The sequence below is a fragment of the Scylla paramamosain genome, chromosome 1 (assembly GCF_035594125.1).
Source record: "Scylla paramamosain isolate STU-SP2022 chromosome 1, ASM3559412v1, whole genome shotgun sequence".
In the NCBI taxonomy this organism is placed as follows: Eukaryota; Metazoa; Arthropoda; class Malacostraca; order Decapoda; family Portunidae; genus Scylla; species Scylla paramamosain.
Window position 1 is genome coordinate 29,287,350 of NC_087151.1, and position 23,671 is coordinate 29,311,020.

At 42.7% G+C, this 23,671-nt stretch overlaps 1 protein-coding gene across 3 annotated transcripts in view; it reads left to right on the forward strand.

Annotated features, from left to right (window-relative positions):
* The first annotated feature begins 4,863 nt into the window (after positions 1-4,863).
* Positions 4,864-23,671, forward strand: part of LOC135103023 (limbic system-associated membrane protein-like) — a 225,287-nt gene continuing 206,479 nt past the window's right edge. For 2 of the 3 annotated variants that reach the window (XM_064008925.1, XM_064008896.1), the window contains exon 1: positions 4,864-4,968. The gene's annotated coding sequence lies outside the window, so the exon portion shown is untranslated. Of the gene's footprint in view, positions 4,969-13,458; positions 13,554-23,671 lie in introns of all 3 variants that reach the window. The other variant, XM_064008906.1, reaches the window with a different exon arrangement.

Genomic DNA, 23,671 nt, shown 5'->3' on the forward strand with positions numbered 1-23,671 from the left:
TCTACTGTTCTTTAAATGAAAGTGAAAGTTGTATTTATTGCCGGCTTGAATTGAATTGATAGATTTATGAGGTGTTTGTCTTATGGCTCTCTCTCTCTCTCTCTCTCTCTCTCTCTCTCTCTCTCTCTCTCTCTCTCTCTCTCTCTCTCTCTCTGTGTGTGTGTGTGTGTGTGTCTGTGTGTGTGTGTGTGTGTGTGTGTGTGTGTGTGTGTGTGTGTGTGTCCGTGGTCGCCTACTGACACACGGAATCCTTCAATGAATCATAACTCATCTCGCGGCTCTCACCTCAGGGCCTCTCTCACCCCTTCCACCCTCCTAGCCTGGCACCGCGGACGCTCGGCTTTCACGGAGCACTTTCCACCATTTTTTCCCTCCAGTCCCGACACATACGAAAGGTCAGTATGTAATTCCATAGTATTTTGCACATATTGAATTAGGCCGCCGCCCTCACCTGGCACCCGTGAACACTCAAACTGTCCGAGGTCATTCTGGTGTCGCGGTCGTCTTGTTGGGCTGCACCTACGAGAGAAAACGGGCGCCGGGGATTTGCGTGGGGTATGTGGACTGCAAGTTGTGGAGTGGTGCCTCGACTCTACTCCTCCACATCCTTTCCATAACCTTCCTGTGGAGAGTGTTGGATTCTTTTCAGTCTTCCGCCTTTCTTGTTTTTATTCTCTTTTCCTTATTTCCTTGCTTCCTGTCTCTCCTCGACTCTTCTCCACTTATTCATCTCTTTCTTTCTTCTCGCTTCTCCTTTTCATTTTATTTTCCTTATCTTTTTCCACCTTCCTCTCGATGCCTTCCACTTTTGATCAGGTTGATGTGTGGGTGGATGGGTGGATGTGGGGATAGATGGCTAGGGGGTTGCGTGGTTAGGTTACGGGTGTGTGGGTGGCTACGAGAGGCCACCTGCTGCCGTATCGTGTAGAGTGGTATGTCGTTATCTTTTACTTTTTTTTCTTTTTTTAGTCTTTATCTGTTTGTCTTTTTCTGTTTTTTTTCTTTAGTTTTTTCCGTGTGTGTGTGTGTGTGTGTGTGTGTGTGTGTGTGTGTGTGTGTGTGTGTGTGTGTGTGTGTGTGTGTGTGTGTGTGTGTGTGTGTGTGTTTGTGTGTGTGTGCTGGTGAATGGAAGGTGGTTGAATGACTGGTATTACATTCTCTCTCTCTCTCTCTCTCTCTCTCTCTCTCTCTCTCTCTCTCTCTCTCTCTCTCTCTCTCTCTCTCTCTCTCTCTCTCTCTCGTTTATTTACTTACGTCTCCCTTAAGCACCATTCACTGGGCAGTGTCACCTAGCCTTAGCGTTAGAATGCACACACACACACACACACACACCCACACACACATACACACACACACACACACACACACACACACACACACACACACACACACCACTGGAATAGTTCAGAGCAAACACACATGCATACTTTTCCCTGACACAATTCTCGCCTGTCGTGGTCATTGTCGCGGTGGTGGCGGTGGTGGCGACGGTCAGCGCTCTGTCGCTCACTCACCAGGGTTCATTTCAGCGGCGTAATGTGCACGCATCCCCCGAGGCCTTGTTATCTCGCAGCTAACCAGGAAATTTACATCGGGTGTTGGCTAATGCCTGACTATGAATCCTAATTTATTTGGGGCGTCAGTTTCTGTGGGAAAAATGCATTAATTATCATTAACTGCTCAGGTCTGCAGCGGCGTCCCTCAAAGTTGTCCCGGCGCATGTAATTGCTTAGTGTTTGATGTTAAAAACTGTATTTTTGCAGTCAAACAACGCATTCAGTGTCATATACACGTAATCATGACGCGGAAAAAAAACATCAACAAATGTCATAAAAATAGCTGAAATGCACAGCCTGGTTAGCTTGTCAGGATTTAACTTCCGGAATGTGTTTAACTGATCGTCAGAAATCAGACATTAGAGCGAGGAGAGCAGAGGCATTGAGGGCACGGAGACTGTGGGCGGCATGAAGGGACGCCTGTGACTGTGGGTCCATCTGGCCGTTACTGACACCAAAGACAGCGTAACAGTAGGTGTGGTGGTCGCCGCCGCCTTTAAGAGAGCGACTCTTCTGTGTGGCAGGGAGAGGAAATAAAAAAAACTATTGCAATTCCTGGATTACGGGTGGAGAGAGACGATACGTGTGGCAGATAGTGAAGGACACACACACACACACACACACACACACACACACACATACACACACACACACACACACACACACTCGATCAAGAATCTCGTTCATTTCAGAGTCACGTGCTTTGCAAACTACCGGATTTTCTTCACTTTGGACATAACAAAAACGCAAAAAAATTTATATATATAATATTTTGTAAACGTAAAACAGTCGAGGGGAGAAAAGTAAAAGCTGGATTAGAAAGGCCCCTCGGGTTAAGCTTCGGAAAGGTCGGGCGCGGGGCGGGAGATGCAGCAACGTCCCATGGGCAATGGGACTGTGACTGGACCCAGGGAGTCGCCTAAGTAATTACTTCAGGAGGGTCCCGGCGTGCAGGATCGCGCCGCCCGAAGGGAAAGGGAAATATTTCGAAGTAATGGGAATAATCATGGAGTATCACTCAGTCTCTCACCAGGAGATTCAAGTAAATACCGGTGAATAATTATGATAGTGTTGATCACTTCCCCGCGCGGCGCCCCAGGGAAGAAGAAAACATGTAATTATTACGCAATAACCATGTTTTTACAGCAGCCTGCACTCTCACGTCGGGCTGCCATTGATGGATGAGAAAAACACTCGCGAGTATAAAGAAGGGAAGGTCAAGAGTCACCAACGCAACACATTTTTATCTTCGCAGTTTGTCTTCCTCCCTCCCACACTGCCCTCCTCCCTACACCACCGTCCCTGTGCCTCGCTGTCCCTGCTGGCGAGGGCGGCGGTAAAAAAGAAAAGGGAAAAATAATAGAGGTCAAATTCCCGGAGTTCCCTCGGCTGTGTGGCAACTGACCCGTCGCCGCTCACAAATAACTCTCGACGATTCCACAAACTCGGTGGGGAAAGAAAATGTTGGCAGTGGGTATAGACACTCCCCCCGCCGCTGCTCCTCCCATAGGTGTTCACGCCTCGAGGGGCGGCGGCGTGACGCGGGGGAGAGAGCCTGGCCTGGACTGACGGAGGCGATGACGAGGAAGGCAAACTTGTCCAGGCAAGAGCAGAATGGGGAACAGGAGGAGAGCTGCGTGGGAGCATGAATACTACAATATTTCTTTTTATAGAGCAAGGTTGAAAATATCGAATTATGTGAAGCAGCTCGTTGGTGTCACTGCAAAGGGAATTGTGTGAAAAACAAATAAATAATACTATCTATATGTAGCTTTTCAAATGTGAATGTAGGAACGTATCTTTTATACTCGTAATACAATCTAAATACATCACCCTCACCTTCACCTCCGTCAGTGTTCAGGAACGGGACGCCTTTATTTGGAATGGTATGCCCGGTCTTCGTTCTGTAAACAGTTCATTCGCCTTGCCGTTCACCTCCCAGGAAGAGTGACTGCACTGTGGGGAGTGAAGACTGGGTGCCTCAGTACCTCCCAGCATTTTTTAAATGTTTTCCTCGTTTTTTTTTTTGTTTAATAAGTCACAAGCAGCACAATAGATTTAGTAGTAGTAATAGTAATAGTAGTAGTAGTAGTAGTAGTAGTAGTAGTAGTAGTAGTAGTAGTAGTAGCTGTTATTGTTGTCGCCGTCGTTGTTGTAATATCAGCAATATCACTGTCATGGAAGGTATAGGCTACAGCAGGGGTAGTATTAATAATGGTAATATTCTTGGTCTCTTTCTACCAGTATGTATATAACATGACCACGTCTCTTGTATAGAGTGGTATCCGAGACACTGTATATATCAGTCTGCACACACACACACACACACACACACACACACACACACGAACACTTCCATTCACCAACAAGAATTCCTAGAAGTAGACATGCTTTTATATTACTACATCATATTTCATTATTATATTGATATCATTACCATAATATGTAACAGAGCTTGGGCAGAGAGAAAAGTATGAAACTGAAGAACAAGAATGGCTGATGCGGGAAAGATGAGTGGGTTGATTTACTTTTTAGAGGTAAGAGTTATGCTGCCGCTGCTGTTACATAATTAAGGTGGTTTCGTTTACTGATGCGAATATGTTTTAAGCAAGATCAATATAATGTGTGTGTGTGTGTGTGTGTGTGGTGGGCGGGGATCAGTCGCCAGCCCAATGTCATGTCTCCCTCACTTTGTGCCATTAAAATGACAATGAAAAGAGAGATAAATAATTGATATAGAGACCTGCAGCAGGAGAGAGAAGGAAGGGAGGGGAGGAGGGAGGGACAGAAGGAAGAGGAGGGATCTTTGCTCTCCCACTCCTCTCTCCCTTCTCCCTTTTCTTTCAGTCCTCTGTCTGTCTCTTCCTCCTCCCATTCCGTTGTTCCTGCCTCCTCTTCGATCCATACTTGCTTGCTCGTGTCAGGCAGCAATCACCTCTCAGTTCAGGCGTGCTTCTTCCTTCCTCATTAAATCAAACGAGCGAGTCACACATGCGCAAATAAACATGAACATAGATGTGACAGCCATTCTCGCAAATAAAACCACAACTTGCCAACGCCATTAATTGCAGTCGATCAAACGAAACTATACATCATCTTATTAATGGATTTGAAACTATTATCGATACCTCTTAATGTGATCTGATTAATTCCTAAGCAATCAAGAACACTACCAGTATAACCTCACATGCAACATTAATCATGGAAATTGGAAACGTGGGACTAATAAAGCAGTTAGAAATAGCACAAGGTAACCTCCTCGAAGCGGCGTGATGAACAGAGCACCGAAGCAGCTCCAATGAATCCCGAACCAATCACGTGACTCGCGCCTCTTCAGTCAGTGTGTGGTGGTGAGTGGGTGAGTGAGGGTGCCATTGGCTTTCACGGGAGGGGGACTTCGTTGCTGGAAGAGGTAAGTTTTTATCTTTTCTTTCTGTACTGTCATAATGTTCTATCATGACAGTTAGAGGGAAGGAAAAGTGAGAGAGAGGGATGAAGGGAGGATAGGAAGAGAAAGAAGTAAGAAAGTTGATGGGGGATAAAGAAAAAGGACGGAAGGAAAGAAAGACGGAGATTATCGTGTAGAGGATAAGGATAATATGTTGACAATGAAGGAATGGAGTCAAAATGAGATAACAGCCACTTAAAGGTTTGAACAACTCCGTTATTTGCTTCCTTGGCTGTCAGTGGCACGCACCTCACCGCGAGCTAGGCGATGCTTTATAATCCCTTGTTTGAACGTGAAAACAACAACAGATAAATAATGGGAATGGTAGGAGGAATAGCATCAATTGTCGGTATTATTCTAGTTTCGCTACAAACCCCACTTTTACCTTCGTGACTTGTCTCATTGGCTTGAACTCCTCGTGCTGAATATTTTGAACCCCATATATACGTGTCGCTGATTAATAATAATGCAGTCAGAGATTTTTGAAAATTTAGTGGCTTTTCGGCTCATATTTACCTGTTTAGTTAGGTTAAATCAGATTTAGTTAGGTTTGGTTTAGTTAGGTTATGTTTTAGTTATGTTTAGTTTGGTTAGTTTAGTTAGAATAGTTAGGTTAGGATGCTAGAGGCAAGATCAAAATCAAGAACATAGCGGCCATCACAACAACAAGAGCAGCAGCAGCAGTAGTGCATCTCCCTAGTTATTTCTGGTGGTAAGAGGCAGTATTTGGCTGTATTTTAGCTCTATTTTAACCCTGTTTTAGCTCTATTTTAGCTCTAGGTTCTATTTAGCCGAAAAAAAAAATGAAATAGGGCCGCGATCTCCTCTGTTCTTTATGGTAGGGGAGAGCAAAATGACAACAGAGTGATTTGCAACAAAAAGGTGATGGTAGACTGCATAAAAACTCATCAAAACTTACCAGAAAAAAAAAAAAAAATGTTTCGTCCGTCATATCGAGTTTGTTGGTAAACTAGAAATATACTCAACTGTCGACTCAGCAGCTGCAATAGTAGTAGTAGTAAGGGTGGTAGTAGCAGCAGTAGTAGTAGTAGTAGTAGTAATAGTAATAGTAGTAGTATTTTTTTTTTTTGTAAAGAATGTAAGTCACAGTGAATTAAATATGTGATTGGTTTATCATAAATTGAAAACATAACAACTCAGCCAATTACTTTTATGTTAATTAAAATCATGTAGAATGATTAATTAGTACTTACTGTTTCTCGACATCACTATTATTATGTATTATTATTATTATTATTATTATTATTGTTGTTGTTATTGTTGTTGTTGTTGTTGTTGTTTCATCATCATCAAAATCATTCCAGCTGCTTTTCACTATGATGGAAAAGGAATAATGAAAGAAGTAGATCCTTGGGTAATGCGTAATTAAATTTCTCTCTCTCTCTCTCTCTCTCTCTCTCCTCTCTCTCTCTCTCTCTCTCTCTCTCTCTCTCTCCTCTCTCTCTCTCTCCTCTCTCTCTCTCTCTCCATATATTTTCCATTCCTATACTATCCTCCACAATAACACACACACACACACACACACACACACACACACACACAAACACATCCATGATATAAAACTCAATCCCTGAAGGCAATTAGCAAAGAGAAGATGATCCCTCTAATGGTTAAATGTACAGGAAGGGGGCAGAGTTTTACCTGGGTGGAATTTTAGCTTCGGGGAGGGACGAGGAGATGTGACTTGAGTTCAGAGAGAGAGAGAGAGAGAGAGAGAGAGAGAGAGAGAGAGAGAGAGAGAGAGAGAGAGTACAGTACATCTCGTAACTGAAAAGATCTCATCACCATCTTACTTTCCACACAACTAGCAATCCCTCCATGACCACCATCATCATCATCAGCATCACCAGACGCATTAGGTAAAACAGTAAATGGAAGGCGGGTCAGTCAGTGAGAGACGAGTGAAAAGGGCATTTTCCGGGTGCAAAAAAAGAAAACGGACAGCTGAAGCGACGTGTGTAATAGAAAACGTTCCTTTACTAAGCTCGGCGAGGGGCGAGAGATAAGGGGATGCTATAGAAAAATTTATTTCCCAAGTTTTATTAGATTATGATGCTTCTCTCGCCCCTCTGTAGGGATAAATTGTTGTTATTAATGTTGCTGTTCTTGGTGTACCTTACGGATGAAGGATAGACCATAAGGATTGTTTCTTTCTTTTTCTTTTTCTTTTTTCTTTTCCTAAACTAATTGGAAAGCAAGACGGACAGGTAGATAAAATGGATAAAGTGTCCATTAGCTAAAGTGAAGAGGTGTGTTGTTGCATTTCCTTCAGGAGTGGAGGAGGAGGAAGAGGTGATTGTTGAGCACTCCATTCTTCTCCGTTCTTTTATCCTTCTCATTGTGTTTCCAGATCCCTCGCTGTCCTTCCCCCTCCTATTTATTCATCTTTTTTTCTTTTTTTAGAGGTTTCTGCTTCGGAATTACTCTATAATCTTTAGTGTATGGTCAAACACACACACACACACACACACACACACAAACACACACACACACACACACACACGTATACAGTTATAGTTTAAAGTTCGTTTAACTCCATTGTGCTGTTCAACCATTTTTCTTAATCTTTTTCCTCTTCTTTGTAATAATCATGGTATAATTATTACTTATTTATTATTACGTTTATTATTATTATTGTTATTGTTATTGTTATTGTTATTGTTATTATTATTATTATTATTATTATTATATATTATTATTATTATTGTTATTGTTATTATTATTATTATTATTATTATCATCATCATCATCATCATCATCATCATCATCATCATCATCATCATCATCATCATCATCCTCATCATTATCATCATCATCGTCACACTGACTACCCTAAAACAAATTGGCTTGTGCTTGCGCGTTCACACACACACACACACACACACACACACACACACACACACACACACACACACACACACACACACGGCCATTTCCCTACCTAGGCGGGGACTAACTCTGCTTTACGGAGCCGTTCAGGGGCCGCCGTGAGAGCATTAGGAGCTCTGGCAACGCACCTAAAATCCACTTACGAGGGCGTCTTCCCGCCCGCCACACCTGGGCCGCCCCTCCACCACCACCTGCAAGAACATGACCCCTCGCAATCTCACCTTTACTCTTGACGCAACTTCTTTTACGTTCACGATTGATCACCTGACATGCGGGCCCACGGAAGGTAAGGGCGAGTGGCGCGGGTGATGCGGGGCGGGAATGGAGGGCACGCAAGGAGTGTTAGGGCGAGGCATATAAGGAGGGAGGGAGGGAGGGAAGGAGGGAGGGATGAAAGATCACCGAGGAAGGAAGGAAACGCTACTGCTTGTAAGATGAGTCAGTGCTTTTTTGCTGGAGCAGGAGAGAGGATGGAGGAGTTGAGGTGAAGGCTAAGAAGAGTGAGAAGGAGGATGAGGAGAAGGGAGAGAGATTAGTAAGGCTAGGAACTCAAAAATTGGCAGGGAAGGAAGGAGAGTATCATCCTGGGTGATTATACAGTTTTTTCCATGGTAGGCATGGAGAGAGTACTGGAGATGGTGGCGACATGTAGAGAGGGAAAGAGGGATGGAAGGTCACCGAGAAAGGAAGGAAGAGCCGCTGGTTGTCAGATAAGAGAATGAGAGTGAGAGTGTGAAATTAGAAAGGATAGGAACTCAAAAATTTCCAGGGAAAGAATATGGAAAGCATGAAATATTAGTGTGTGTGTGTGTGTGTGTGTGTGTGTGTGTGTATGTGTGTGTGTATGTGTGTGTGTGTGTGTGTGTGTGTGTGTGTGTGTGTGTGTGTGTGTGTGTGTGTTGTTTACCATCCTAATAGACTTTCGTTTTTCGCATGGTTAAATTTTGGCCCTTTCATTTATTCTCTGAACTCGATGTGTGACTGGAAATATTTATTTGCACGAAAAATTACACATAATCCTTTGCTTGAAGTGATATTTTGTTCGTTGTTTTTCTTTAACTAAATCTAAGGTTACTGTGCCTTTTCTTTTCTTTTTTTTCTGTACAGACAAAATTTTTAGTTTTTCCTTTTATTTTTTAGATTGCTAAGGATTCTGTTGATGGATATGTAGGAAAATATAGTTTGTTTTGAGAAAAATACAAAAAAGCAGAAAATGCAGAGAAAATTACAGAGATAGATAGATAGATATAGGAACATCTTTCTTATTCGTAGTATTAGATGTTTCCTACAAAGATAAATATTTCCTGATAACGTGGCGAGCACAGGAAATGAAAGAGTCACAAGTAAGGTCTTGCAAAACTGGGCAAGGCAGAAGGCTGATCAACGTTACTCACAATGCATTAATTGCATCATGGCTTTTTCTTCCGTTCCTTCCTCTCTGGATGTTTGAGCAGCTAAATATATATTCTTTTCTTTTCTTCATATACCATCCCTCCATTCATTCCTCTCACACCTCCTCTCCTCCTTCCCTCACATTTCCTCTCTTTCCTCCTCCCCCACCATTGCTCTCTTTCCTCCTTCCCCCATCTTTCCTCTCTTTCCTCCTTCCCTTACCTTTACTCCCTTTCTCCCTTCCACACTTTTCCTCTCTTACCTTTCTTTTCATTACTTTTACACGTTTCACCCAATTGCAACTCCTTCCTTCCCTTTCATCATTCTCAGTCATACACTTCCGACCTTGTATTAAAAAAAACGCTTTGCTCTCATTACAACTGTTTTCAAAGGCCAAGGAGGCGATCCGTCCAGTTCTCAAGAGTATTTTTGGTATTGGTGATGCAGAATCATTGTTAAATTATCCCTAGAAGCATGAAAACACCCTTAACAACCCCAGTAATCTCCCCTAGAACCTGCTGAAGTAAGTTGAGGTAAGACTCGAAATCGTTTAAAAATATGAGCCTACATCTCTTTCCTGTGACTTTCCTTCCCGTGTCGTTTCACCAGAGCCAATATTTCCTCTCCCTCGCCCACAACAGCCTTCCAAAAAATAGCTTATACCTTCCTCAACTCCTACACAGGAGCGAGGCGGGGATTGTAAGGACGTGGAGGCGTTGAATAGGTCAAAACACGGTGGGTTTTCAGTCCTCACGCGTCAGGAGTCAAGTTATTGGATCTAGCTAGCGTCGTCATGGTCACCTGGAACGAGTGTCAGTGCGGCGTAGATCTCCTGTCCGCCACCACCGCCGCCACCACCCACGATAAGTTAAGGTGGCGCGGCTGCAGACTAGCTGCGTGTGCGTGCTTGCGTGTTGCGTTGGTGGTGGTCCGCCTCACCGCCACGCCACCGAGACATCGCGAGGCCGTCCTTTCACCCGCAAGGCTCAACGTAGGATCATTTATAGCCGGGGAGAGGATCAGGCAGGCTCACCGAGGGATTCCAGTGTGATACAAGCGCTCCGGCTGCCGCGCCTCGATCGGGTTTTAGTCTAAGATAAATATTCGAACTTGCAGACGACTCGGCTCTCATATCCACGCCCCTCAACCCGTTTCCCCCCGCTTCTTTGTAACTCTCTCTCTCTCTCTCTCTCTCTCTCTCTCTCTCTCTCTCTCTCTCTCTCTCTCTCTCTCTCTCTCTCTCTCTCTCTCTCTCTCTCCAGCCACATCCTTTCATCCTTAATCCCATCCTTTCCTAAGATCGTCCTTCTATTCTCCTCCTCCTCCTCCTCCTCTTCCTCTTCCTCTTCCTCTTCCTCCTCCTCCTCCTCCTCCTCCTCCTCCTCCTCCTCCTCCTCCTCCTTCTCCTCCTCCTCCTCCTCCTCCTCCTCCTCCTCCTCCTCCTCCTATGTCGAATTTAGGGTTTGGAGACCATGGATGAGGGATCAAGGCACAGTCTTCTCTTCTTCCTCTTCCTCCTCCTCCTCCTCCTTCTCCTCCTCCTTTACGAAAGAAAAGAAGAATAACCAAAAAAATAAAATAAAATAAACTAGAAGCGTTACAATTGAGATCGGTATGAAGGAAGGAAGGAAAGAAAGAAGGGAAGAAAATTATTGAGTTCCTAGGAAAAGATCGTCTCCGTTTCTCTCTCTCTCTCTCTCTCTCTCTCTCTCTCTCTCTCTCTCTCTCTCTCTCTCTCTCTCTCTCTCTCTCTCTCTCTCTCTCCTTCCTTCGGCTGCAGTATTAATTGTTTTGCCTCGACAGGGATTGTGTTTCTATACTGACAACTCTGGCGGTGGGGGGGAATAAAATGTTAACCACGCAGCCTTATTACTTGATTCTTAGTTGCTGGTTGGAGATGAGCAGACGGAGAAGGGAGAGGGTGAGGTGTGTGTGTGTGTGTGTGTGTGTGTGTGTGTGTGTGTGTGCGCTCTCTCTCTCTCTCTCTCTCTCTCTCTCTCTCTCTCTCTCTCTCTCTCTCTCTCTCTCTCTCTCTCTCTCTCTCTCTCTCTCTCTCTCTCTCTCTCTCTTTTGCACACACACACACACACACACACACACACTCACACACACACTCACACAAACTTTTCTAAAACCGGTCCAGCTGTGTCCCTTTCGTTCCTGTGTTATGTGTTCGTTCTTCATCAGCGCGTTATGTGTGTGTGGCAGTTACTTACCGGCAGGGGAACGGCGAGGCAGGGGAGGAGGAGGAGGAGGAGGAGGAGGAGGAGGAGGAGGGAAAGCACAGAGGGAAAAGAGGTAGAGGAGAAAAACAGGGAAGGGATGCACACACCCTGCTTCTGATGACTATGCGTTGCGGAAGAGAAGGAGAGGGGAATGGGGAGGAGATGGGAGGGCCTTGTCACGTTGATGCAGGAAGGGAGGGTGATGGGGATTATGTGCAGAGGAAGAGGGGGGTCGTGGTGGGGAGAGGGATGTGGGAAGAATGACCGGTGGAGGGGAGGAGGAGGAGGAGGAAGGGGTGAGAGCGGCTGGAAAGGTTCCCAAGCTAGTGTGATTTATACCGGTGGTCTAGCAAACTGTGGGTGTGCTCCTCCTCCTCCTCCTCCTCCTCCTCCTCCTCCTCCTCCTCCTCCTCCTCCTCTTCCTCCTCCTCCTCTTCCTCTTCCTCTTCCTTCACAAATTAGTAACCATTTTCCAGTCATCATTTGAATACTCATCATCATTGGTCTCATTATTCCTCTCCTCCTCCTCTCCCTCTTCCTCCTCCTCCTCCTCCTCCTCCTCCTCCTCCTCCTCCTCCTCCTCCTCCTCCTCCTCCTCCTCCTCCTCCAGCCTAATAAGTGAAAAGTACAATACCACCCACTAATTCTTACGCTCCCCCTTATCTCTTCTAAGTCTTTTCTCTCTTTCCCTCTTTCTCTCCTCGTCAATCACCACGTTTCCCTCTTCTTCCTCTGTTCTGAAGGTAAACAGTCTCACCTTTTTATTTCTTATCACGTCTTTCCTTTCGCTTACGTCAATGTCTCTCTCTCTCTCTCTCTCTCTCTCTCTCTCTCTCTCTCTCTCTCTCTCTCTCTCTCTCTCTCTCTCTCTCTCTCTCCACACACACACACACACATAAGGGTACGGCCCCAATTTGCCACAGTTGGCTCTAAAAGAAGCCAAATGTCGGGTCGGCGGGAATCTTTAGGTAAATATTCCATAACCTTAGACTCCTGGAGGCCCTTAGGTCGCGTCCCCGCCGTCCAGACGCTGTCGGAGTAAACTCTTAATGGACCATCATCCCGCTCCCGTGCCCTAAGTAATTACTGCACCGTTAAGCTTACAGTCGTGTGGCATTAGCAGTAAAATTTATGGAGCTCTATTGATGAGTCATTTTGTTCGTCTTTCGTTTCCCCTCTTGCTTTTCCGTTCAGGTCTTCTCTTTTCACATTCCTTCCCCTCCTCCTCTTCATCCTCCTTCTCCTCCTTCGCCTCCTCCTTCTCCTCCTCCTTGTTCTGTCAGTCTTTCTGTTTTATTTTTCTTTCCCTCTTTTGTTCCTTGTCGTTTCTCGTTTTCTTTTTTTTTTTCTCTCTTCTCATTCTCATTCTCGTCCTTCTTGTTTACCATTCTCGTTTTCGTCTCCTCCTTTTCTTCTCTTTTTCTCTCATTCTTGTTCTTGTCCACTCCCTGTTTTTCTCTCCTTCGTTCTCCGCCTTGTCTAACTCGTCCACTTGTTCGTCCTTCTCATTCTTGTCATCTTCCCTTTCTTTCTCCTCCTGTCCCACGTTTTCTCCTTCGTCTTTATCTTCCTTGTCATCATCTTTCTTATTGTTTCCTATGTACGCTTTCTTCTTCACTCTATTTCTTCTTTAATTCTTCCTCTACCTCTTCTTCGTCCTCTTCCCCGTCTGAGTAACGTGGCATTCTTTCTGCTAGTCAGGGTAGTAGTAATTGGGGTACACTGTTTATTTTCTCCCTAAAGTACCAGTGAATCTCTCGCTTCTATTCGTGATTAAGTGGTTTGATGTCTTCTACTAATTGATACCACGCCCTTTCTCCCTTTTTCTCGTTTTCTTTCACTGAGCACCTTCTATTTTTACTTAGTCTCATTACGGTACAGCGGAAGAATGTTATTTTTGCTTCATCTATTTCTGGTTTGATTGCAGTACGTAGCGCGGGAGATGAAAGGAAACATGCTTCTAGTGAGATGCGTTTTCCCTGGAGGCGTGGACTGAGGTTTTCCCTGGAGGCGTGGACTGAGGTTTGTAAATCTGAGCTGTTGAGGGGAAGGGACTCGTAAGCTAAAAGAAAAAAATGTTAGTATTCTCAAGTGTTTAGGCGGCTCACCTCGACTCTTTACAACAGTTTCTGGTGGAAGCTGCTGAGATTTTCAAGTGTTTTCATGTTTCTAATGATAGTTTAACAAGGGTTCGGCATCAGCAATGGGGAAAAAAAGTGAGAATCCGAGTTAGCATGCCTGAGGTTTTTGGAAATAGTCATTATTGGAGCCTATCTCGTAAAAAAGCAGGAACACAACGAGGTAAGGTGACGTGTGTGGAAGTGTCCTGCTTTTGAACTGACTTGGAAGTAAAGACAGGTGTGTTTAGACCAATGAGAAGATTAACCCGAAGGAGAAACATTCCTTACTCATTACGAAACAGGGTAAGATATCTGAAATATAATACAGAAATGCCTCGTGTCTCGACTCACCTGGAGACATAGACGAACAGGTAAATTTAGACATTCGGAAACAGTAATACTTGGTGTGGAGGAAACACATGACATATACTTGCTTTGTGACGGACAATCATATTAGGTCTTATCTGGAGGCAGTGATATGACCTGTGTTTATTGAGAGATACACCTAGACAGCTGAGTGGAAGACGAACCTAAAGGAGAAACAAGCAGCAATGGCGTTTCGTTATCTCGCAGAAAACTCTCACGTCTGCTTTTCTCTGGTATCACTGACACGATATCTGCATACTGAGAGGTATGTTTAGACCGCTGAGGGAGGAATATAAACTCAAGGGTGAAATATTACCTCGTCGTCGGCCTTTGTGAAGTGTATTATGGAAATTTCTTGCACGTGCACTTTCCTGGGGGTTGAAACACTGAGTTATACATCTAGACTACTGAGGGGAAGGGAGGCTCGACACACAGACGCCGCTGTAACAAAATAACTTTCATATCTCCAGTCAGGCGTCGCTACAGATACATGCGTTTGCCTTTTTGTAAATAGAACTGTACAGCGCAGTAAAGAATAGAAGTGACGCATAGAGATGAACTAGAGCGGCAGCAAACATGCGTAACAGAAACAAAACGGCATGCACATACAAAAGATTGTTGTTTGTGAAAAAAATAAATAAAAATAAATAAATAAAATAAAATAAAATAAAAAGTAGGATGCGCGAAAGAAGTGAATGAAAAAAAAATAAATAAAAAGTTAAATGCAGCAGATGTAACGACCCCCCCCCCAAAAAAAAATGGAGCAAAAGAGCAAAATACCATGCGACAATAAAAAAAAAAAATTACTAAGAAAAAATAGAATGGGAAGGGGAAAGGTAGCAGATAGAGAGAGGGGGAGGAGGAGGAGCAGTATTCAAGTAAAAATACAACTGTTAAATGCAGAGATCACACATCACAACAGATTTTACAGCATAGAGAGAGAGAGAGAGAGAGAGAGAGAGAGAGAGAGAGAGAGAGAGAGAGAGAGAGAGAGAGAGAGAGAGAGAGAGAGAGAGAGAGAGAGAGAGAGAGAGAGAGAGAGAGAGAGAGAGAGAGAGAAAAGTGCAACAGAAAATAGATGCAAATAAAGAAAAACAAACAAAAAAAAAAAAAAAGAAAAACACATCAGACATCAAAAAGTACGTATATAGAATAAAGGAGAGAGAGAGAATAAAGGAGAGAGAGAGAGAGAGAGAGAGAGAGAGAGAGAGAGAGAGAGAGAGAGAGAGAGAGAGAGAGAGAGAGAATTTATACATACGAATATATAAATAAAACAACTTTGCCATCATACTCCTTTTATTTTTTTTTCCATTCTTCCTATTGTATATTCAATCCACTTATGAAACTTGAAATATATAGGAAGAAAAGAGAAAAAAAAGTTAATGCATACGGATAAAAATGTGGAAAGGAAAAATAGAGACGAGGAAAAGGCGAACAGCAGTAGAGAATAGGGAAGGAAGAAGGGGGATAGGAGGAGATGGAGGTGTGTGGGAGTAACAAAAGAATGGGAAGGAGGAAGAAGAAGAAAGAAGATAGAAATTACAACGTAGAGTCTTGAAGTCATTAGTCAGTTCTCCTTTATCATTAGAGAGAGAGAGAGAGAGAGAGAGAGAGAGAGAGAGAGAGAGAGAGAGAGAGAGAGAGAGAGGGGGAGTCATACGAACAGAGAAATAGAAATAGACAGATACAAACAAGAACTGACATACAAACAGACAGAAAGACACGGAGACAAGATAAACTGAAGAAAACCTACAAGCATCAAACCTCTCTCTCTCTCTCTCTCTCTCTCTCTCTCTCTCTCTCTCTCTCTCTCTCTCTCTCTCTCTCTCTCGTTACTTTTCACACACACGGTCTTCTTGAGTGATCACATCTTTCTTTCTTTCTCTTCCTCGAAACCTAGTCTTTTTTCCCGTTTTCTTCTTCTTCTTCTTCTTCTTCTTCTTCTTCTTCTTCTTCTTCTTCTTCTTCTTTACTTTTCCCCTCTCCCTATTTTTCCTTCTTGGCGTTGTTGTCCTCCTCACTTCAGCCACGCATCACTCCTTTTATCTTACTTTCCTCTCGTCTTATCTTCGTCCTTCACCTCGTCTTCCTCCTTGACAGCTGATTGTTGTCGGATTTTGTAATTGTTGTTTCTATTTTCGTTGTCCTTGCCCGTGTCCTCATCTTCCTTCTCGCCTGTCTCCTTATCCTCCTCCTCCTCCTCCTCCTCCTCCTCCTCCTCCTCCTCCTCCTGCTGCTGCTGCTTAGGGCCATTGGTTTGACATTGCTTTTCCTCTGTTACTGATCCCCTTCCTGCTACTCCTCCTCTCCCTCTTCTTTCTCCTCTTCCTCCTCCTCCTCCTCCTCCTCCTCTAGGCCATGAAAACGCTTAATCTTCCACATATCATCATTTTCTTTTAACATCTCATTCTCTTATTATTATTTTTTTTATTTGTATTTGTCCATGGTTCTCTTGTGTGTCTTTCTCCGTACCGCGCCTTACTTCTCTCCCCACTGGTCCCTCTCCTCACCGCCACCCATCTTTCTGGCTGGCAGCTTATCCATTTATGTATTTATCTTAGAGAGAGTCGCACTGCCATGGATCATACTCTGTTTTCTCCCATTCAACTTCATAACTGCCACCATCAGGTCGCCGCCACATCTCTGCCTTACCCTTTCATATTTACCATCTGACTCTCTATTTGCTGCTCTTGTTGTTGTTGTTGTTGTTGTTGTTGTTGTTGTTGTTGTTGTTGTTGTTGTTATTATTGCTGTTGTTGTTGTTGTTGTTGTTGTTGTTGTTGTTGTTGTTGTTGCTGTTGTTGTTGTTGTTGTTGTTGTTGTTGTTGTTGTTGTTGTTGTTGTTGTTGTTGTTCTTCTTCTTCTTCTTCTTCTTCTTCTTCTTCTTCTTCTTCTTCTTCTTCTTCTTCTTCTTCTTCTTCTTCTTCTTCTTCTTCTTCTTCTTCTTCTTCTTCTTCTTCTTCTTCTTCTTCTTCTTCTTCTTCTTCTTCTTCTTCTTCTTCTTCTTCTTCTTCTTCTTCTTCTTCTTCTTCTTCTTCTTCTTCTTCTTCTTCTTCTTCTTCTTCTTCTTCTTCTTCTTCTTCTTCTTCTTCTTCTTCTTCTTCTTCTTCTTCTTCTTCTTCTTCTTCTTCTTCTTCTTCTTCTTCTTCTTCTTCTTCTTCTTCTTCTTCTTCTTCTTCTTCTTCTTCTTCTTCTTCTTCTTCTTCTTCTTCTTCTTCTTCTTCTTCTTCTTCTTCTTCTTCTTCTTCTTCTTCTTCTTCTTCTTCTTCTTCTTCTTCTTCTTCTTCTTCTTCTTCTTCTTCTTCTTCTTCTTCTTCTTCTTCTTCTTCTTCTTCTTCTTCTTCTTCTTCTTCTTCTTCTTCTTCTTCTTCTTCTTCTTCTTCTTCTTCTTCTTCTTCTTCTTCTTCTTCTTCTTCTTCTTCTTCTTCTTCTTCTTCTTCTTCTTCTTCTTCTTCTTCTTCTTCTTCTTCTTCTTCTTACTCGGAATACAAACATCAGGACATGCAACATTGCACAAAGATTACACCTGCTAACGAACTGACTGTCTTTATCGGGATCAGCTGGACTCGTGCTCTTTTGATAAAGGGATCTATTATGTATAAAAGGTGACGGCGCAGCTTCCTAACATCACCTACCTCTGCGTAATCTTCCTAAGAATGTTAGGCAAATTTTAGGTTGCAGAACAAAGGATCATAAGTTTGTCCTTCAAAAATCATCCAGAACGGGTTAGGTTGATACCTATTCTTTGGTCGGCTTGATCTCATCTTCAGTACCGCGGACAGTTTTGGTTTCCATGTTGCAAAAAGGAATGTAATTCTCTCTCTCTCTCTCTCTCTCTCTCTCTCTCTCTCTCTCTCTCTCTCTCTCTCTCTCTCTCTCTCTCTCTCTCTCTCTCTCTCTCTCTCTCTCTCTCTCTCTCTCTCTCTCTCTCTCTCTCTCTCTCTTGTTACTTTTCATACACATGGGAAGAATACAAGGTAGAATAACTGAAATGATTTTCAGGCTGGAAAATATTTCTGATGAAGAAAGGCTTATCAAACCAAAGCAGTTCATTTTTTCAGAACCAAAAGATGCGGGGTGATCTGATGGAATTGTTAAAAATATTCCAAATATGCATTAACATCATTGCAGATGACTACAGTTGAATGATAAAATATAACAAGAAGACAACAGACTGAAGACAACTGGCAAAGATCCTCATCGAATGAAACAAACATTGCCTCAGTCAGGTCGTCAACGTCTGGAAGTCTGTGAGCTCCAACGGCCTTCATAACATAACAATTGTAGCTTTCAGAGAGAGAGAGAGTAAGAAAAAAAATTGGACTCAATTCAGAATTGAGGCCCGCTTTCGTAGCATGCAAATAAATTCGTTGGATTTTTTGAGGTTGTTGCATGTTGTCTAGCACCAGTTAGAAATAGCAATAGTGAGAGTTCTTATCTCTTTCCTATAAAAATTAAAAGCAGTGTTTCCTTATTGCATAGTATTACTTCTTTATGGCTAGCCCTGGCTGGAAGGAGGAGGTGAGGAGGAAGGAGGATAGGAGAGGTAGGGAGGAACCTTCATATGTGCTATCCTATTCCTCTCAATAGTTGCTAGATGAAATGCACGTTATCACAAACAGCCCAGTAAGGGCCAACAGGTCTGCTGCTGTTTGTTCCTTTGTGTTCCTTTGTTTTTCTCCTATTTCCAGTATGCATCCTTCATATCTTCCTCTTCTTCTTCTTCTTCGCCCTGGACCATCCCTCGCTCTCCTCTTCCTCTGCTTCATTCCTATTCCGAGCGAGCAAGCGGGAAAGAGAGCACAGAGGAAAAAGGGGAAAGCGAAGTAGTATTTGCGCGTTCGGTGAAGCGTTCCGGCAAACACCGCGTCCCGCCCACAGGCATCATAACCGTAGCCTTTTGGCCCATCAAGAGGCAGCCACCCAGGACCTGCTAAGCCTCCGCCCACAGCACCGGTCTCCGCCTCGTGGGTTGCGTTTAGCTCTGACCGTTCTTTCTTGGGAGTGTACAGCCTCCTCCTCCTCCTCCTCCTCCTCCTTTGCTTTTCCACCAACCTATTACTGATGCACCAGTCCACCACCCACTGCTTACCTTCTCACCCACGTATTCCTACTCATCTGCCTCCCCAGCCCCCCAAACACACACACACACACACACACACACACACACACACACACACACACACACACACACACACACACACAGCAGCAGCAGCAGTGGAAAAAGTAAGGTTAATAAGTGATTTTTCCAGGTTGTAGCGCCTCTTCCCTGGAATTATATACCCTCCGCTTTCTCTTTCTTTTCCCTGCTCTCATTTCTTCCTGTTGCCTCTTCTCTCTCTCTCTCTCCTTTTCTTCTTCCTCTTCTTCCTCTTCTTTGTCTTCTCTCCCTTCCTTCTGTCTTCTTCGTCTTCCTCTTCTTCCTCTTCTTCTTCTTCTTCTCCCTTCTTTTTGAGCCGTCGCCGTCGCCACTGCTGCTGCTGCTGCTGCTACTACTCATGCTGTTGTTGTTCTTGCTTTTGTTGTTATTGTTGATGTTGTTGCTGCTGCTGCTACTACTACTACTACTACTACTACTACTACTACTACTACTACTACTACTACTACTACAACTACTACTAGCACTATAATTGACATTGGCGAATCTATGAATTTGCTAGAAATTATAAATGAGTTACTTCTACTTCAGACATTTTAGGAACTGCAAGAGGAAGCGGTGTAATGTATTTATTAGTATTACGTACAGACGCTGTTTAAATTCATAATTTTGACGTTAATTAGCATTTATCAAACAGCGATCACGAAATAATAAGATATAGCAGTAACTAACTTGAATAATCTTAAGTGTAAATCATTAGATCCAAGTGATAGGAAAGAGGATTTTATGAAGATTAGACAAAAACTTCATGAAATTCAATTAGTTTATTAAATAGAAATCATGAAGAAGCTCTGTGGAATGTGTCGATAAGCGTGTTCCGTTCATTTTAGGAAATAATGAGCACATATTCTCCGCTCTTAGATTCTAAGAAAACTATATCACCACGACCACCACCACCACCAGTAGTACTAGTAGTAGTAGTAGTAGTAGTAGTAGTAGTAGTAGTAGTAGTAGTACTATAGTACAGTACGGGATTATACTTCAGGGAATTTAAGTAGATGTTGAAAAAAAAACGCGAATTGAAGCACAAGCAGTCTAGCAAGACGGTGCACCTGCATCGTCTCGTATTTTCTCTCCAAAATTCAATTCATTTGTCTTATTGATGTTCATTGATAGCGAAAAATGGCATCTGTTCTTAGTCTTTTAATACAACATAGAAAAGTTATTACACAGACTTGGCAGAACCGGTTGGCGTATTCTTAAGACCAGAAAATGAGACGTCAGTGATGCGTGAGATTTATGATGAAATATTAAAATTCACTTAAGCCTGATACATCATTGGCTCATATTTTGAAAAGCGGTGGACATAAGAGCAGTTTTTATAAGCCTCTGAGCGATTAGTTTAGTTATCATGTATGTATTTTTCTTTCTTTTAAATTTTTTTTTTTTTAAGTATTGCTAGTATAATAAAAACACGAAAATTTCACTAACTTCCACTAGGGTCTGGTGAAAGTAAAGGAAATAATTTAACAAAGCTTTTGGGAACACAGATCCAAGTCTGCGAGAATCAACAAAATTTCCTCAACACAGTCTGTTGAGTAAATGTCATTGCGAACTTCCATTCCTGCTGAAATAATAATGCTGATTGAATATCTAATACCAGGGAAAGTCATAGTATTTAAAAGCGATTCGACAAAATATTTGTGTGTTACGTGAATGTCACCGCGAGTTAGTTCCCACTGATGCTATAATGTTTGTAAGTCTTCAGTACAAAGATAAGTTCCAGGTATCTGGAAGCGAGTTAGCGTAATGCCGAGCTATCAACACGGGAAATAAAATCCACGCTAGTAATTAACGTCCAATCAGTTTAACTTCCGTTCCTGTCAAAATATTCGAGATAGATATTACGGGACGAAATTGTTTCTTATTTAAATGATAATAGATTAATTTACGATTCCCAGGAAGAGTTCCTGAATTACTGGAGCCTGATTCGCAAATTTACGTGACTTTGCAATGATATTTAAACGGGTATAAAAATTATGTTCAGAATTTACTTGTTTTCATTTGCGAGGATTTGCAACATGTCTATCAGCTCTGTTCCTATCTCATAAGAAATAAAGAATATAAAGAGGAGGTACGTTAATTCTTAATCTGTGCCTCATCATACGAATAAAACTACTGAAACTGAACTTTTTTGTAAGTCATAAAAACAGGACGGAATACGTTAGTGTAATTGATTCTTAGAAAACTGACAACCTTGATGATCGTATGTAACTTTATGTTAAGAATCAGTGGTTGAAAATTGAAAAGATATCATTTCAATACGTGACTGCTAAAAGTATTGAGTATTAGGGCAGTCAGTGGTTTGAATAAGTGACCAGAAAACGTTGTGGAAACCGATACACGAAAAATGCACGCTTAAAACAAGAGTGGACGGATATTTTTTTTTCTTTTACTCGTATTGCACCGCTAACAATTTCAATTCGTATATTATTTTTGCCAGCACTGCTTAGTGAAAAACTTTGGGCTATATTTATATTGCTAGTTATATTTTCCAAATGAAATGGCCACGTTCAGCTGTTCATCATTTTCTTTTCTTTTTGTTCCGACTGCATGAAACTCGAAGGAAGTGATGAGTGGGTGGGAAGGAGTCTTGATTCATAGGGGATGATAGGTGGAGATAGGTACGTATGTTTCACACAGGGACTGCCACGTGTAGGCCTGATGGCTTCTTGCAGCTTCCCTTATTTCTTAAGTTCTTATGTTCTTATAATCACACTGGTTGTTGTAGTCTTCTTCCTCCTCCTCCTCCTCCTCCTCCTCCTCCTCCTCCTCCTCCTCCTCCTCCTCCTCCTCCTCCTCCTCCTCCTCCTCCTCCACCTAAACAGCTTGAATAGGACCTCATGTTCTGTTGCAGTTTAGTTTTGCCTTTGTATTCCTTTGTATATCCTCCTCTTTTGTTTTACGTGGTTGTCCTATTTTTTCTCTCCTCCTCCTCCTCCTCCTCCTCCTCCTCCTCCTCCTCCATCCAGTCATAAACATAGAAAACTGGAATTCAACAATATGAATGAAAAGGTGAGTCTGCTTCAGTTTGGCACATCATGAAAGTGTTCAGGTGAATGTAACGCCTCAGTGGTCGGCGGGGCGGGACGGACAGGCGCTGAAAGGTTAGAGGACACTACAATGCTTTCTAGGCCACGGTGGTGAACATATCTATTATGCAACCACCTTGAAATTACTACCTAGGTCGTCTTTAATGCTCATAATCCTAAACCTATTTCCTTCCTTGAATTTAACGTGTCCTAACCTGAAAAGTCTTAATTAATCTTACCAGTACAAAAATGACCCAACAACATTACAAAAAAGAAAAAAAATAAAAGCTTAGTACGTGTCATAATCCTTACCAAACTTGAAGCTAATTTTACTCACCTAACCAAGCCATACTTAACCAATGTCAACATAACGTTATATCGTAGAATCCATTATCCTCATAGGAATATACATAATGATATCGATAGCACGTGTAAAGCGGTAAAGGAAGACCACATAACTTGCATTGGCAGGGTGTTACGAGTACTTTGTCGTATATTTTTATCGAGCTATCTTCTGTGTCTGCATTAATGAGTCATGAAGCGTCGGCCAGGCAGCAAACAAATCTCCACTCCCTGAAAATGAATTGATAACTGTGAGGGACTTTTGAAAACGTTTTGAAATATACATCTGTACTGTTGCGTTTAGTTAATGCATAGGTGACTGCGGCTTTCCGTGTGCAGTGTGTGTGTGTGTGTGTGTGTGTGTGTGTGTGTGTGTGTGTGTGTGTGTGTGTGTGTGTGTGTTTGGTTACATTGCTTCATATCTATTAACATGAATAAAGTAATAAATAAAAAAGAGGCTGCCACAGAAAAAGAAAAGCTAAAAAAATTAAAAAAGATCAAAAGAAAACGAAATACAAAAGCTGGCCAGAAGAAAACGAAAAATGATGGACGAACAATTAAGAAATCAAAAGAAAACGAAGCATGACAACTGACGGGCAGACTAATATATGTAAAACCAAGAAAAAGAAAATGGGAAAGACTTGTTCATTCCAGTTAAATACCAAAGAGGAGAGCAGTGATAATGTGTGCAGGTAATTAGCATTTCTTTTGTTTGCTCTCTCTCTCTCTCTCTCTCTCTCTCTCTCTCTCTCTCTCTCTCTCTCTCTCTCTCTCTCTCTCTCTCTCTCTCTCTCTCTCTCTCTCTCTCTCTCTCTCTCTCTCTCTCTCTCTCTCTCTCTCTCTCTCTCTCTCTCTCTCCTTATCGCCCACGAAAGTCCGATTATTATTCATCGTGGATAATCTAAATTGGTCTTTGAAAGGAGCCAAGTTCGCCTTAACGAGGGTCAGTTACTCATTTATCCTTGGCCCAGATGGTGATGGCAGCCACTGAATCTACATACACGTCTCTGCGCGCGCACGCCCAACCACACACCCACCATCCTCCCACTCACACTCATTAACACAGTCTCTAACACACATGATCAGAGGTATGATCAATAACTTTTTTTCATATATTTGACT